The sequence below is a fragment of the Podarcis pityusensis genome (assembly GCF_964106645.2).
Source record: "Podarcis pityusensis genome assembly, chromosome: 12".
NCBI classification, from domain to species: domain Eukaryota; kingdom Metazoa; phylum Chordata; class Lepidosauria; order Squamata; family Lacertidae; genus Podarcis; species Podarcis pityusensis.
Genome location: NC_138037.1, coordinates 43,939,805 through 43,955,003, shown reverse-complemented (window position 1 = coordinate 43,955,003; position 15,199 = coordinate 43,939,805). Strand labels below are relative to the sequence as shown.

The 15,199-nt window shown below is 40.4% G+C and overlaps 1 protein-coding gene across 9 annotated transcripts in view; it reads right to left on the bottom strand.

Moving 5' to 3' along the window:
- The window catches only part of RBMS3 (RNA binding motif single stranded interacting protein 3), a gene marked incomplete at its 3' end in the record, with an annotated part of 764,091 nt that overhangs the window by 49,546 nt on the left and 699,346 nt on the right, over positions 1-15,199 (bottom strand). The window lies entirely within an intron of this gene.

The following is a 15,199-nucleotide window of genomic DNA, read 5'->3' as shown; positions in this document are numbered from 1 at the left end:
CTCACCTTCCAAAGACATGGGGAGTTTTGTGAAGGTCTGGGTTTGGGACGACCAAGGGTCGATTCTCCCCTCAGGCGCGAGACAAGAGGGGGTGTTGGGTGTAGTGAAGGGTTAACCTTCTGTGTCTCGAGGCTGAGAGGAGGCGCTTACAAGGGAAGTAAGCCAGGACATGACGAAAGCAGCTTGGAATGCTGTGAGCTGAGTGAAAAGTGAAAGCAGCTTTGCTACGCAGCTGCTGAGAGAGACAGGTCGCAAAATGCAACTTGAATCAGATGGACTGTAAATATGCTATTTTTGAGCAAATAAAGTGCTACTAGGAAAGAAGAAACGTGTGGGACCTATTTACTGACTGCCCTTTCATACACGGACGCTGTGCAATTCTGCTAATTGCTTTACGACCTGCAGAGGAGTGCAGGGAGCGTGCCGGACAAGAGTAAAGCAATAAATCTTACCTAACATTGGATACCCCATAAGGGGAAAGGAGCAGTTTTTTCTTATAACAATGTGAAGGCTCCACACTGTGGACCTGGTGCGACCTTTAGAGACTTGGTTGGAATGCTGTTCATCTCCATTTCTTGCAACTTCCCTGCTTTCCTAAGAGATACTTTGTCAGCTAGAAAGCACGTCATCCATCACACCCTCATCTGCTTAGTGAAGCTGCAATGTGGTTGATTTTTCTGGACGTTATAGACCCATGTCTTACCATGTCTTACCAACCAGTGGATTTTATAGTACTACCAAGTACACCAGTAACCTCCGCAGAAAAACTACTATAGTATCCAGTACGAAGTTACCAGAACAGATGTACTCTGCAAACAAAAGTGCTGCCTAACTCACACAACTAAGAGATAATTTCCCAGCTCATACACTGGGGGTAGGAAACTCTTGGACCCCAGGGAGGTTCCTCATTTAGCCAATGGAGAAAATGGAATGTAAAGCTTGAGTGGAGTTAAAAAATACGTGTCTCTGTTGCCACGGGAAATATCTGTGTGTGTGATTGTGTCTCTGTGTTAAGACTGTGTTGCTTTTTGTGGATCTAGCCTCACCTGATACTGGAATGAGGCTCAAAAAACATTTCACTTGGGTAATGAGACCCTCAGCCCCCAAAAAGTACCCTAGGATCTCCCCATCATGTTCTTCAGGTGTCTTTCTTGTGTCTTGTATCTATGTCTCAGCTCATACGGGCAAAGTCAGTGGTTAAGAGTCCATGTTGCTAGCCTTTGTACTCTGCTCAGCACAATCCATGTGAAATCTTATTTGCCAAGCAGAGAAACTTATCGTATGATCTCAGTATTTATTTATTTTGATATCGGTCCTGTTAAGTAGGTCATTTTATGAGATGAGATGGGAACATTCCAGCTGCAGATCACAAGTCTAACCCATATATGCAAATATAGATATGCAGAATGACTTAGGTTGCTAGCACGATTGCTGTTCTTGATTAACGAAGATCTGGTTGCTGGTTTGAATCCCTGAAAAGTTGGGATCAGAAGGTGGCTTGCGTTGATGGGGAGGAGGAGAGGAGGATTATTTGCACTATGGTCCCGCTGACTGTGCTCATTAATTAGGACTACCCAAAATGAAGGGTGTTTGTTTATGTAAAAGACTGCTTAACTGCTGAGCAGTGGTCCCTGCAGAGCTCACCTGCTGTGATGCTGACTGTATAAGCTTCATCCCCTGATTTCAAAGGAATGTAAATTTAAGAAAGCAATAGATCCATATGCAAAATAGTTAGCCATTGTTGCTTTCACTCGCACAGTTAATTGAATACATCAAATGAAAGTCGTTCCCTGCTTAATTTGACCCCCTCGGAAAAAAATCAGATACCCCTCCTATCCAGCTGTTCATAGGACAGATTACCGGTATGTTAATGTTATTTTGACCTAGATCAAAAAAGAAACTACCAACATTTTCAAAAGTTTGATGGATTACTTGAAGCTCCTGCCAACCAGAGGTCCCATTCCTGGTCTTAGCTCCTAACTGGCCAAGAGGTTCAAACATTTTCTGCACTGGCTCCCCATTTATGGAATGCTCTCCACAGGGAGGTTCAGCTGGTACCTTCATTATACACCTTTAGGTGTCAGGCAAAAATGTTTCTCTTTAACCAGACCTTTGGCTGATTGACATCCAATGTCCTTTTAAAATGTGTTGGAAGAAGAAGAAGAAGAAGAGTTTGGATTTGATATCCCGCCTTTCACTCTCCTTCAGGAGTCTCAAAGCGGCTAACATTCTCCTTTCCCTTCCTCCCCCACAACAAACACTCTGTGAGGTGAGTGGGGCTGAGAGACTTCAAAGAAGTGTGACTGGCCCAAGGTCACCCAGCAGCTGCATGTGGAGGAGCGGAGACGCGAACCCGGTTCCCCAGATTACGAGACTACCGCTCTTAACCACTACACCACACTGGCTCTCCACTACATCACACTGGAGAGGAAGGAGGAATTATTGGGTTGTTCTTGCTTTTAGTTTTATTATGTATTTTCTGTTTTTATATTGTGATTTTAACTTGTGAACCACCCTGAGATGTGCGGGTATAGGATGGTATACAAATGTAATTAATAATAATAGTAACAACAATAATAATAATACAGTGGTGCCTCGCAAGACGAAATTAATCCGTTCCGCGAGAGTCTTCGTCTAGCGGTTTTTTCGTCTTGCGAAGCAACCCTATTAGCGGCTTAACGGATTAGCGCTATTAGCGGTTTAGCGGCTATTAAAGGCTTAAAGGCTTAGGGGATTAGCTGCTAAAAGGCTATTAAAGGCTATTAAAGGCTTAGCAGATTAGATAAAGGGGGGGGAAAGCGAAAAAAAAAATCTCTAGACTCGCAAGACATTTTCGTCTTGCGAAGCAAGCCCATAGGGAAATTCGTCCTGCGAAGCGCATTGAAAACGGAAAACCCTTTCGTCTAGCGGGTTTTCCGTCTTGCGAGGCATTCGTCTTGCGGGGCACCACTGTAATATTTTTTTTTCTGTACTCAATGCTTGTAGATCACTGGTGTGTTGGAATTATCTTACCGACTCCACTGCCCATATTAACAGTCCATCAAACGCTGACTGTAGTGTCATATAACTAATAGCTTACTTAACTTGTTCCTTCCACCAATACATCTTTCCAGCATTGCTGTGTGTTGTTCATATATATATATATATATATATAACATATGTATGATATATATGCAGAGCTAGTTGGATCTATTTCTGGTCAATGCCACTTTCTGTTTACTCATGAGTATACTCCTGAGTATACCCCCATCATTCTGCCCAGACACTGAGGTCCAGCTTTGAGGGCCTTCTGGCGGTTCCCTCCCTGCGAGAAGTGAGGTTACAGGGAACCAAGCTGAGGGCCTTCTTGGTAGTGGCACCTACCCTGTGGAACGCCCTCCCGTCAGATGTCAAAAAGAACAACAACTACCTGAATTTTAGAAGAAATCTATAAGCAGCCCGGTTTAGGGAAGTTTTTAATGTTTGATGTTTTATTGTGCTTTTAATATTCTATTGGGAGCCACTCAGAGTGGCTGGGGAAACCCACCCAGATGGGTGGGGTATAAATATATTATTACTATTATTATTATTATCCATTCTGTCTAGTTTCCAAATGATTATTATTACTATTATTACTATTATTGTTATTATTTAAAAGATCTGCATGAAAACCGCTCAAAATACACTTTTCTAAATGCATTTTGAGATGTTTTTGAACCAAAAACTACGCTGCAACGTTCAGGAAGTATCAAACTAGGTAACTAAATTCTTGAATGTGTGGATCAGGTCCATTTGTACTGATATTCAAATTCACCAAGCATCCTTATACAGTGGTACCTCGGGTTAAGTACTTAATTCGTTCTGGAGGTTTGTTTTTAACCTGAAACTGTTCTTAACATGAAGCACCACTTTAGCCCAAGGTACTATTTGTGGGTTAGTGGAGTCTGTAACCTGAAGCGTATGTAACCCACAGTACTACTATATATAGGTTAATATACCCACTATATACCCACTATATGAGCCAATATACCCACTATATCGGCCAACAAGAAAAGTTAAAATGTCAGAAACTTAAATAATGTACAGGCAAAATATTTGTACTGTTAGTGGATTTTGAGGATACAGGGACAAGTTTCAGAAGCTCAAACTGGAAGGAACTGAGGTATACTTTACAGTTAAAGAAAACCTCACATTTAACCATATGAAAAACTAAGATGACATGGATCGCCTAAAGCAAGGCGGTCCAACACATGGTCGGAGGACAGAATGTGGCCCTCAAGGCCATTTTTGTGGCCATCAGCAACATTTGACGCGCACCCCCCCACAGCCCTCGTGCTACCTTCCCAAAGCTGGGTAAGCAAGGCACTGGGCTTTGGGAAGGAGTCGGGTGGACTCTAGGATCCTGCCAGAGCTTCATGCCTCCTTCTCAAAGCCTGGTGACTTGTTTATCCAGCTTTGGAAAGGCGTCATGAGGGCTGCGAGGAGGACATCAAATTTCAGTCTTACTCCTTCCTCCCGCGTGACAAAACAATGTGCAGCCCGCACGTCAAGTACTACTGCAGCCCACTTCATATGAAAAGTTGGGCTGCCCTGCCCTAAAGAATCGATCATTCAATCACTAACCCTAAATTAGAGGTCCGAAGGAGACCGTATAGCACCTTCTATATTCACTAATGTTGCAACCGGAAAGGAGACTGCATATGCTAAATGATTCATAGAGGACAAATAATAATATATGCCCATATTAAGGTACAATATTACTTCACAGGTAACATATTAACATGACTATATGGACTAGGAGCCAAAGATCTCCTCTAAAAGCACATCAGAAGTGTTTGCATGAGGACTCTAATGCCATAATCACAATCAGATTGCAAAAGCTTCCTCAATTTCAAAAGTGGTTTGCCTGTGGACTGCCAATGTTCCAAAAAAATGCAGGAAATGTCTCTTCCTTTGCAGATTCTGACATATGAAGAGTGACGCTGTCTGGTGCAACAATCTTCTTTGAGGTTTTCATGGAGCCTCTGACCTCAGATATTCAAATGAATGCTCATTGGAAACAATTCTGTGGGAAAGCAGAGTGTCACCAATGACTGAATATTTTAGCTGTGTCATGTTTTATCTACAATCTGAAGAAAAACTGCTTTGTTCTTCCCGGCACTTGAAACAGAACTAGAATTATCCTCCTTGCATTCCCTTTATTATAAATAAAGAGTTTGATAAAGAAAACCAACACCTCTCAAGATCTCCACACCTTAAAGGACTGTAGGTTTTCAATATATATATTTAAGTGAATATGAGCTATTTTTCTGTTAAGAGAGATGGTCAGAAAATATAGATGTCTGCTAATACACTCAGAGTAGTGGTATTTGAGTGCAGCACTATTTTGAAGAGCTCAGTACGCCTATCACATTATCATGTATTCATATTGTAGGTGTATTCGTGGTTTCATTCCACAGTTCCTCGCATGGTATTTAGGAATGCTGCTAAAAAACTTAATACACACCTGTGGTGGCAGCCAGTCTACTAAAGGGATATGGCAGCTGGTAAGGTGACTAGCTGAAATCACTGGGGGCCGCATCATAAGAGGGAGGAGAAGACGTCCCACCTTCTGGTGCAAGGAGATGGCAGTAGATGGGCTGGCAGCAGGGTGGATAAAAATCAATGAATTTTTTTTAAAAATTGGGTTTTTTTATTTAAATTGGATTTTTAAAAAATTTAAATCGGATTTTTAAAATAAAGGAAAAATCTTTCTAAAGATAGTTTTCTATTTAAGTTACATTGTCGTCCAAAGGCTATTCACCAGGAAATAAGGATTTGTTTTAAGTTTTTCATGTGTGCTGAAGTCTAAGTTGTTTAAAAAATAAAATTGTTTAACCATAACAGTTAACAAACATGGATACATATGTTATAATGCTATTGTTTTAGTTAAATAAATTGTTTAAATTGTCATTAAGGAAATGATTGTTTTTCTCCTTCCAGTAAAGTACGGCATAAAAGTTCTCCAAATATAAACAGTTAACTTATTAAACCTCACAATAATTTCATAATTATCTGTCTATGTATTTCTAATAGTATAACCACATCAGTAATTTTTGATATAATTGTAAAAACTACTCTGAAAATTTATTATTGCAAAAATGAAACTTTCCTCTGGTTGTAAATATTAAGATTATACCAGCAAGAACGAGTCTTTGTGTAAAAAAATTGATTTAAATCAAGTCTTACTGACTAGCTTCTCAGCAACTGTACAATCCAATACCACCTTCCAATTCCAAACAGTATGGGTTGGAATTCCTGATCCCACCCTCATTGCCACACAGTGACCACGGCTGCCTAAGTCCTAATGAGCTGCAAGGTGACTAGCTTCCAAACCACTTTGTACAGCTCTGAAGTCACAGGATAGGGCAGATCGTATAAGAAAAAGAGAATGAAAACAGTGAATACAGTGTTGTATAGTAGTGGAGCACAAAAAACCCACTGATATATCCAGAAACAAACAGATCAACAATCAAACATAGTAAACAACACAGAGACATTTAAATGAGGGCATTTATTTATTTATTTATTTGCTATATTTAGAATCATAGAATTATAGAGTTGGAAGGGACACTGATAATAATCTAGGGCGCAGGCAGTAGTGGTAGCTAGGAGGATTTAGGTTCACCCATCAGCTGTGAGTCTGTTTCAATATGGTGGATCTCCCTACAGTGATTAATGCCCTGGCTACACCCAGCCTTGACAGTTGCAATAAACCCTCGAAGTTTCAGCAAATGCAGAATGCAGTGGTCCAGGTGTTGACAAGGGACAAGATGCTCAGAGTATATTCTACCTATTTCTGTGCCATCTGTATTGGCGCCATTCAAAACGTTGGCCGTGACCTTTAAAGTCCTTAATGGCTTGATTCCAAGTTACCTGAAGAACCACGTCTGCCCATACAAATCTGCCGGAGATTTAAGATCAGCGACAGAGACCTTTTTGCCTTTCAGGGAGAGAGATCAGGCTGGCGAGAATGAAAGATAGGACTTCTCCTGCCCCCATTATGGCCCACAGTTGTGGAACTCCTCCTTCTTCCAAGAGACAGAGTCAGCTCCCAACCTTGCTAATTGTTTAGGCGAAGTCTGAAAATGTTTTCATTCATGACTTCCTTTGGCAAGAGTGTGTGATAGGTTGGGGGTGTGGGTCTCTGTTTTTACCCGAATGACTGGCATATCAAATAGAATTAGAAGATACAAAATGTTAAATGTTAATTTCTATGTGTTGTAAGGTAACACGGGAATAAATTTTGAATGGTGCCATACATTATGAATAACTAGTCTATTTTGTATTTATAGCAGCAAAATGTACGGCCACATTTTAATCTAAAACCGCTGCTGGAATCATGACAACATATATTATAAAAATAGATTTCAGTCACCTGTAGGTTAATTTTATTCACATAAAGCAATCACTGCATTCTACTATACATTGTATGCTTTACATTAGTTTCCTATGAATTTATGGTTTTTTTTCCAAAAATCCCTAAAAATATATCTCAGTTATTAACCTTCACTATAGCTGAGCTTGCACAGACTACATATTGTAAAGCATATTGTGCTGTGTATAAACTGTCAAAAGCCCATGATTGATCGATCTGTAATAACTAACGTGCATCTACCTCTGATTGATCCGCTTTAGGCAGTTTCTCCTCCTTTTTGTGTTTAGCATGTTTGTATAGTCCTGAGACACATACTATTGATATTTTTTTATTATTACCTGAAAACAGCAGAAGAAAAAGAATAGGCTTCTAAATGCAACAGCCCCCAAACAGAATACTGTGGGAATGCCTATGATTTATATATGGTTATTTAAGATGAAGGAAAATCTCTAGATTTGGCTCAGTATTGAACAGTTCGTGCTGCAAATGAACACATTTTCGGGGCATTTTCAGCCACTGAGTCGCATGGACAGAAATAAATTTCTACTGCACTTTGTTGGGGGGGGGGGGTGGAGGGAAAAAAACTGGTATTAAAGCAACGCTAGCAAGAAAGAGTTAGAATAACAGTTATTGTACAAGTCAACTTGTTTGGCTTTCAAAGCTATTCATCTAGGTGCCCAAGTCTCACAAGACTATTCCGAGAAGCTGGAATTTGCTCTTGCTGGAAACTGCCAAGAATCAAATTGTGACTATGTGCAGCAAACTGTGGTTCTTTCACTTGATTAAGCAACAAATATTTCAAATATATAACTTCTGGTTGTGTAAGTGAGGGGGAATTAAAGAACCTCTTAATGAGGGTGAAAGAGGAGAGCGCAAAATATGGTCTGAAGCTCAAAATCACTGGTCCCATCATCTCCTGGCAAATAGAAGGGGAAGAAATGGAGGCACACTGGCTCTCACCTTGCTGACAAAGGTCCGTATAGTTAAAGCTATGGTTTTTCCCCAGTAGTGATGTATGGAAGTGAGAGCTGGACCATAAAGAAGGCTGATCACCGAAGAATTGATGCTTTTGAAGCACGGTGCTGGAGGAGACTCTTGAGAGTCCCATGGACTGCAAGAAGATCACACCTATCCATTCTGAAGGAAATCAGCCCTGAGTGCTCATTGGAAGGACAGATCGTGAAGCTGAGGCTCCAATACTTTGGCCACCTCATGAGAAGAGAAGGTTCCCTGGAAAAGACCCTGATGTTGGGAAAGATTGAGTGCACAAGGAGAAGGGGACGACAGAGGATGAGATAGTTGGACAGTGTTCTCAAAGCTACCAACATGAGTTTGACCAAACTGCGGGAGGCAGTGGAAGACAGGAGTGCCTGGAGTGCTCTGGTCCATGGGGTCACAAAGAGTTGGACATGACTAAACGACTAAACAGCAAAGAAGAATAGAAATGCTGCCTCACTGCTGAACATTTCGCTCAGTACTGTTAGAAGCAGCTCCCATTCACCTGATGCCTTCAAAGGCGCGCGCTCTCTCTCTTTTTGGTCCTGTCTGTAGCAGATGTTTTGTATCACATACTTGAACGAGCTAATTCATCTGTAAGGGATCGCCCACACTGGCTGGTGTGCATCCAGCTGTGAAAATAGCTCAAGTGTCATTTGCGGACACTTTCATTCCATTCTTCTGATCTCATAGGAACTCAGTGACCACAACCAAGTCCAAGAGAGAGAGAGAGAGCAAGAGAGGGGGAAGAATTGAGAACATTCACATCCTTTAAAGAAATTTCCAGCGTGGGAGTAATGTTACTTCAAGCAGGAAGCGTTTTTTGGAAAGGAATGCAGCTGATGCCAGAGGAAGATAATACTGATCTCCTAGTGGTGGTGCCTTTGACACAAAAATGAGCCATTTCGTATTGAAAAGCTCAGGGACTGCATCATTATGATGGAGCTAAGAGCACCTGGCTAATTCGATGTCCGCAGGATGGTTCAATCAATCACCACTTCTCACTAAAAGCTACTGATTCCCATTACAAAATGTGTTAAGACATGATACAAGTTCACTTCACCACGCAAGGACTTTTCTGTACCGGGAAGCCACTTTAATGTATTTCTGAGGTAGAAACAAAATCAATTTGAATTGTTCTCTAGTGAATCCATACCCTGTTAATAGCGGCGCAGCCACATTAAAATTTATTAGTAGAGAAAAACAATATTCTAAGTCTATGAAGGAGTCAGTTGTCTTTTGTTTTTGTTTTTTTAAAGTGACCAGATGAAGCATCTAACGGTAATGAAAATCAGACTATCTCGAGATGCCTTAAAGTCAGCTGGGATTACTCCATCACAGGTCTAAATTTGTCTGTGAAGGTACAGATATTGCCTTATTAACGTCCTCATTTAAAAGAAAGAAAAAGAAATTACGCATTCTGAATGTTCAAAAAATAGAGTCAATCCTTTCCCCCCTTCATTATACTCTCATATATTCTTAATGAAATTGATGTTACACAATAAAACTCACTATGTCTGACTGCGATATTACTGCTGCTATTTCAAAGAGTGTTTTTTTTTTAAAAATAGAAAACAATCCATTTTTGGATTATCCATACTTGCATACCAATTGCACACCATTGGAATTGTGCAAGTTAGAACATAAGTCTCGCTTTGAAGCTACATTTGAAGCTAGCCCAAACGAAGAAAATTCATAAATCTGCTTGGTTCCCTAGCTTCAGCAGTCTTTAGACAACCAACACTAATACTGCTTTAACCAGTTGCATAGGGCATGGCCAGGTACTGCAAAATGATACCTCCCTGTTCCCGGCCAACCATTCACTAGGAGTGGCTTTTGCAATGCCACTAAACTGTGCAAGACCCATCACCGTCTTTTGCCGTATGATTTACAACAGCTGGGTTATTGAACACTTAGAGGAAGGCGAGGACTTACCAGTGAAACACAGCAGAGCTGTGGACTGTATTCTGAAACTCTTTTTACCTTTTAACACTTCCAAGAAGACGCTACCACAATATTTAAACGCAATATATACAGCGCAGAGGAATACAGGAAGTGCTTTCTACCTTCTAGACCCGTATTTTCTGTTCTGACTAGAAGCATCTCCCGATTAATCCTTCTAACTGAAGGATGCCAGGAATTCAAAGCACATGCTCTGCTGCTGCTACTTTGTACCACCCAAAGTTACGTGAAGGTTTCAGAACCCTAAAATATATAAGGTATAATATATAAATATAAGGTATATATATAATATATATAGAGAGAGAGAGAGAGAGAGAAAGTATATATTATATTATATTATATTATATTATATTATATTATATTATATTATATTATATTATATATATAATATAAGGTATATATATAAAATAAAACAGGTTTCAGAACTTCCTCAAAATATTTGTGCGAAACACTGATGAAGTTTGAATGCTGTATAAAATCCTAAAGACCACTGGGCAGATAATCCATGTTTGGGAGAATACAGTCCCAGTCCACCAATGAGTGCATCTGAGGCCAACTTGCCTTATCTGCCAGGGATTTGGGGTCTGGGGGCAGTGGGGTGATGCATACTCATGTTCAGGGAGTTACTAAAAAGGGAGGTAGGGATAATGGCTTGTCCTTGACCCAGCAGAGTATTGGTCACCCTTACAGTGTGGGATTTCCTTGTTAGTTATACAGTGGTACCTCAGAAGTCGAACGGAATCCGTTCCAGAAGTCCATTCGACTTCCAAAACGTTTGGAAACCAAGGCACGGCTTCCAATCGGGAGCCACAGAAGCTGTGTCGGACGTTTGAGTTCCAAAAATGTTTGCAAACCGGAACACTTACTTCCATGTTTGCGGCGTTCGAGAGCCAAAATGGACAAGTACTAAGACGTTTGACAACCAAGGTACGACTGTACTCAGTTCCTGCACCTACAGTATCCTAGAGCAGGTTTGGTTTAATGTTCAATAATGTGATCCTTATTCAACCCAGTTGTACATGTCTGTGTATCTATTTCAGCCCTCAGCTAAAAGTCTGTTCCAGCTTGTTTTACCAGTTTGGGTGGCATTCTTCATCTTCCCAAAGGGAGGGATAAATTCTGTACTGCACATTCTGGGCATTTTCCAATTCGAACTGTAGGTGAATTCTCATCTAACTGTTAGACGATCATCCACAAATTAGAGCATGAGGAAGGCTGATGTGACCTCAATCTGACATACTAGTCCCAGAGAGACATTGCCAATTACTATCTTGATTATCAGGGTTATCGACGCGGCAGTCCTTGATTTTCTCCCTCAAGAAATACTGGAAGATTGCTCTGCTGAGTTTTGGTACTGGCTAAGTTATTTCAGCCTTATATGTTTTAGCACGCTCATTTTCAAAGAATTAAAATGCACAGAATTTTGAGAGATTAGTTGTCAATTTTATTTTCATGTTTTATGTTTATTTTCTTGTGTAGGTGAACCTAATTATGTTTCATTTTGGATACCAAACGTATCTGTCTATGAAATTTATGCTTTAGTTCCCTTCATCTTTTCTATTCAGATGCAAATGGGCTTATAATTTAACTTACAATTTACGTAAAGTAACTATAGTAATGAGATAGTTCTGTGATGACACACAAGGAGCTTAAATTATTTAAGGCTATTGCATCCAAAGGATTAAAATTATACGTTGCAATCTGGAGGCTTTCCTATAAAGCAAAATAGCCGATAGTAAATTAAAAACAACATGTCAATGGAAATGGCTGAATATACACTATCTATCTCTCTAGAAGCACAGGCTTCAAGGTTACCTTTAGGGTAACTGCTGGGTAAATTTATGAATAGGTTTCAGAAGTCATTGGTCAGTTTAGGGGAAACCCTGGTTGGTTTCAAAGTTAGGAATCCATAAAAGATGAATCTCATGAAAACATTGAATGATATCCCAAAATGCAAAAAGAGATGGAATCCATTCATTCTGAACAGGAGGGGTCATAGGTATTGACCCCTAGGGGCCGAGGCGGTTTCAGCCCCCTGAATGTATTTTTCAGAGGGCGTTCAATTTTCAGAGGGCGTTCGGCTCCACCCCCTGGCTCCTCATGACATCATACAGCCCCCCCAAAAAAAAAATCCTATGAAGAAGCTGGCACCTCTGAGAGGGGTGAATTAGATAAATAATGTGGCATCCTTACTATAAGGGAGGAGCTCAACATAGAACAGATCAGACTATTGGTCCTTTAGCTGTGTACTGTCTGCATTAACAGCCAATAGTTCTCCAGGGTTTGAAGCAGGGGTCTTTTCCAGCCCTACCTGGAGATGTCAGTAACTGGACTAACCCCAGTTACCTGGGAGTAAGTCCTACTCATTTCAATACAGCATACTTTTGAGTAAACATGGTTAGGAGTGTACTGTGTGCCACTGTGCAGAATCATATCCAAGGACTGCCAGCATGACAGTAAGCTCTATTCTGTGAGAGGGATGAAGAAATGCTTGGTTTTTAATACTAAAATCCTAAGCATTTCTTATTTTATTTTTTGCAGGAATTCAGGCTCAAAATAAATGCACTAGCTTCCAAAACCTGATTCACTGCTATGTATGTAAGGGTCACAATTCTAGAGCGTTAAGAAATATTACAGAATGTATTTTACTTCTACCTGTAACCAAGCAAGGAATTATCAATGTAAGTGAGGAAAATATGTGGTTTAAAGGGGATGACATCCTCGCCTCCAGCTTAAGAATAGAAATGGCTCTTGCATGTCAATTGTAGAGGCTCGAATTTATGTTGCAGATTTCAACACAGTTGAAATGACTGCAGGCTGTGTGTGTGAGAGGTCTTAAAAATAGCACTTGGAGGGCAGCAGTGGCAGATGAGCCAGAGTGCTACAAATCAGGATTAGAGTAATATTGCATGCAGGTGAGTATGTTATATCTATTCTACACATATTTACTCCAAGCCACTAAAAGTCATTCCCATAATTTCATGCACAGCAGAACTCACTACCAAAACCTATTATGTTAGCAGATGGACATTTATCTATCTATCTATCTATCTATCTATCTATCTATCTATCTATCTATCTATTATAACAGTCATACTTACGTTGAGAAGTGAACTGATGCTCCCAGAAAACAAAACCAAAAAATAAACCAAAGCCTCACTTTCTATCAGTCTCCCATATCTCCAAATCAAGTAGACAAAAATTGTCCAGTAGATTAAGCGTATGACTCTCCATACTTAATACTTTCAAACTGAGCCGCTTCTGATAAAACTGTTGAAATCCAAAACAGGAAACAATCAAGGGCTCACTATCAAGAGGAGCAAGGCAAAATTATTTACCAGACAAAACCTGGTGGCTGATTGCCTTTTCATAAGCCACTGTTTATCAAGTGCCCTGTCAGGTCCTCTAAGCACACCAGGAACAAAGCCCGAATAGTGGTGCAAATTTCACTTACAAAAGTCATCTTCGGGGTTATGTTAAGAAAATACCATTTTATGCCATATATTGCAGAACAGCTGTGCAAATTTGCAAATACTCATTGGGCTCGATCCAGAAAGGAGGAAGCATTTTGGATCGGGCTAAATCACAAGCCATCTCACAACAAATCTTCCCCATTATCTTGCAAGACAAGTGGAAGTTACATACTTATTTCTTTTTCAGTGAAGCTGTCACAATACTAAAGTTTGGGATTTTCACCATATCGGATAAGCTGTATTTTATTTTTTTTTAAAAAAATGCTTTAGAGAGCACTTATCAAAACAGGAGTCATCCAAACAAATCACAGTAGTTCGAAATGCCATCTCTGATTCACTGCTTGCATCCGTTTGAATATTTCAGCAATTCAGAACGGCTCCTTCCTCTCAACAATAAAGACCCTTTTTATTTTTTAAAAGAATGAAACAGGAGTAGCAGCAGATGTGCTCATCCTGGCAACTGAGAATACACAGGAGTGCAATTCCTCTGCTCTCCCCAATGTAATGATTCATAGACTACACAAAGTGTACTTTGCAATTCCCTTACCATCATTAACGAGCACAGAACCCTCCCAAGCAGCATACCTACTAACATAATATTTCCGTGCAAATTAGACCGAATGCTGGGAGCTCCCCTAAGGGATGTCCTCAGCACACCTGACACCTGGAACCCACTCAGGGACTTGCCCTGATCCCCTTGCTGGCAGAATAAGCAGACAGGGAGATTTAAGGGTCAACACTCCAACTCAGGAATCGTTACGCAAAACCTCAAACAGCATTGTCCCAATTATTTTCTGGATCCTATTCTGCTTAAACTTCCAGTTTAGCCCAAAATTCTGCAACCAGTAGTACAGGAACCCGTTATCAAAATGTCAACTTATTATTATTAAGGATTTGCTGCACATCTATACCTGAAGCACACTAAATTCCTCATAACTATTTAGTGGGGTTATGCAGAAGGCCAAGCTACCCCGTAACACATAAAGTGACCTTGCACTTAGTTAAATAATTGGTCCTTCTAACCCACTGTGACAAACAGCTTTCCAGGATCTCAGAGCAGAGATCTTTCCAATCTACTGCTACCTGATCCTATCAACTGAAGATGCCAAGGATTCCACACAGGCATGTATGCATAGCACGTGCTCTACCACTGAGCTATGGCTCCTCCCACAAGCCGCCATCATCATCATCATCATCATTTATTATTTATACCCCGCCCATCTGGCTGGGTTTCCCCAGCCACTCTGGGCAGCTCCCAACAGAATATTAAAAACACAATAAAACAGCAAACATTAAAAACTTCCCTAAACAGTACCTTCAGATGTCTTTTAAAAGTCAGATTAAACCTCAGCCTGGGAAACTTCAATACTCA